Source organism: Eschrichtius robustus, chromosome 9 (genome assembly GCF_028021215.1).
Source record: "Eschrichtius robustus isolate mEscRob2 chromosome 9, mEscRob2.pri, whole genome shotgun sequence".
Classification (NCBI taxonomy): Eukaryota; Metazoa; Chordata; class Mammalia; order Artiodactyla; family Eschrichtiidae; genus Eschrichtius; species Eschrichtius robustus.
The window spans coordinates 29545930-29548953 of NC_090832.1; positions in this window are offsets into that span (position 1 = coordinate 29545930).

Here is a 3024-nt window from a genome sequence, read left to right on the forward strand (position 1 = left end):
TAAAACATAGCTTCCCATCGGCTCCTCCTGCTGTGCATCTTTGGAAGCATGGAGAACAGTCACGTGCCCTCAGATTCGCAGGCACACCCACCCTTCCAGCTGCAGGCAAACTGTGAAGAGTAGGTTGAATAAATGTTCCCACATTCTGGTTTCATGGAGTTTAAGGTGTTTCTAATTATCCCAAAGGATTATTAAACTCTTCAAATTAAATTATTTTAGGCTTCTTTAATACACATGCACCATAAAATAAGGGAGAATTATACTACATTACTCACCAATAAAACCAGAGTGGCATAGTGCTGCAATAGCCTGACATCACCCCATGTCAACCTTTTCTTTAAAGAGAGAAAGGGTGAGTGGCACAAAAGTTTTGTTCTTTATTTTTTTATCATTGCTAATAGCAGTACAGTCAAATCCATGAAAGAAACCTAGGGTTGTTGGGAGTGTATCTGGATATAAACCAGAAGATTTGGGTTCAGACTCAACCTCTGCCATGTTGGTAAGTCTCCTTTTCCATAAAACGGGGATACTGGTAACTGTTCTGCTTTCCTCACAGACCAATGCAAAGTTCCAACAAGAGAGACAATGTAGAAGAATAGGCTTTGCTGACCAGGAAGTGATAGTGTCTGATGCTTCCTAGAAAACATGATGCTTTGAACTATACCAATTTACACAGTCGTTAATGTTAAGACTTGAGGCCTCTAGGAGTCTGTCAAGATTTTTCTAACAGATTATCCTACTGAGAATACTGCTACCTAGTAGAAGTCAGTTTTTTAACACATGGCAATGCACATGTTTATTTGCATTGCCTTTGAAAATTCTTCCCATTTAAAAGCAGGAAGCTTTTTGCAGGAATTAAATCCCCAAATGCAGAGAGCAAGAATTGTTCTCCATCTTGCTAATCCTTAACATGATGACATCATATATGTGAACAAGCAAGCTAAAGTATAAGGTATAAAAGATATTACTAAATAAAGTATATGCAAATCTTTACTTCAGTATTCTTTAAGCTTTGTTTAAATGAAAATCACACAATGGAGAGAGAGATAGAAAGATAAATAGAGATAGAGATAGAGAAATAGAGGGAGAAAGAGAGAGGTGAGAGAGAGAGGGAAAGAGAGATTCTGATAACATGAGTCCTTGTCACTATTCAACATATTCCACATAGCTTTAGCGGTCCCAGCCATGCAAAACAGACAAACAAAAACAAAAATAGAAAAAGAAATAAGAAATACAAGCATCAAAAATGAAAAGACAGGGCTTCCCTGGTGGTGCAGTGGTTGAGAATCTGCCTGCCAATGCAGGGGACGCGGGTTCGATCCCTGGTCTGGGAAGATCCCACATGGCGCGGAGCAACTCGGCCCGTGAGCCACAATTACTGAGCCTGCGCATCTGGAGCCTGTGCTCCGCAACAAGAGAGGCCACGATAGTGAGAGGCCCGCACACCGCGATGAAGAGTGGCCCCCACTTGCCGCAACTGGAGAAATCCCTCGCACAGAAACGAAGACCCAACACAGCCATACATACATACATATATACATACATAAATAAAAAGAATGTAAGCAGACAAGAATAGCATTAAAAAAAAAAATTTTTTTTTTAAAATGAAAAGACAAAATTATCATTGATGCAGATGCTGTAATTATATACACAGAAATACCAAAAAGATAAACAAACTATAAAACCTAATTGGGAGTTCATCAAGATGGCCTCATCCAGTATCTACTACCCAGCAAAAAAAGTTAGACAACAGAACAGAAAAAAAAAAAAAAAAAAAAAGATTTTGTTTACAGATACAGCAAAATTTATAAAGTACCTGGGAATTAATGAACCCAACACAGAATGCACAAGGATTTTGTAGAGAAAAAAATTAGCTCAATTAAGGTATGTTATGTTAGTGGACTGCATGTCATAATTTTGCAAAGATATTGATTCTCCCAAAATTTATCTATAGGTTTCAGTAGATTTCCAATGTAAATCTAAAAGGATTTTTTGGGCTGAATTGAAAAATTAATTGTGAAATGTATATGAAAGAGTAAGATTCACTAATATTTCATGTAAAATTTACACGAAATAATTGATCCACTATAATAGCAAATGGTGAGCAGAGATGGAAAACCAGATCTACCAGATCTTAAAACATATTACAAAGACCTGAAACAGTATTAAAACAACATGCTATTGGCATATGGACAGACAAAAGGACAAATGGGACAGAGAGATGGTATATAGAATATGAGATTAGTGACACCACAAATCAATGGAGAAACCAGAATATTTACCAAATGATGTTAGGAAATTTAGCTCATTATTTGAAGAAAAATAAGTTGGATCTCTACGTCACATGACATTTAAAAATAAACATCAAAAAAAAAAAAAATCAAATGGATTGAAAAAGACCTAAATATGAAAGATAAAACTGTAAAAGTAATAGAAGAAAATATCAAAAAAATATAGCAAGTCATTGATGAGCTAATTAATGATCAGGCACATCAAATTGCCACCTTTGGTTCGAGAGGCTGAGAGAGTCTTCTGTATGAGAATCATGGTTTGAGCAGGATTAAAGGATGGGAAGAAGTTTAATGAATGCGGAGTAAGCTTCCAGAGAAAGTAAGGGTAACTTACATTTACAGAACACTTCCCACTATCACATATTAACTCATTTATCTTATTACACTAATAAGGTAAATGGTAAAATATTTCTATTCCCTTCTTACATATGTTAAAATTGAGGCTCTGAGAAGTTTAAATGAATAGACGCCCACGGCTCTGACACCAGAGACTTCAGGATGTCTTGTGAGCATCCTGGCATCTCTACTGAGAGGTGAGCCGAACCCTCACCCCCAGGAATGTATAGCCCAGCATTTCGGTCTTCCTTCCGTAGAGATTGTCTTTTTATGAGATGAACACTTGAAACTGGAGAAAGGAACCAAAGGTCACCAATAAATAACTTTGGAATATGCAGCTCAAATGTGAATGGGCCATTTTAAAGTGAAAATCTCCGTTAAAATGTGTTACAAATCT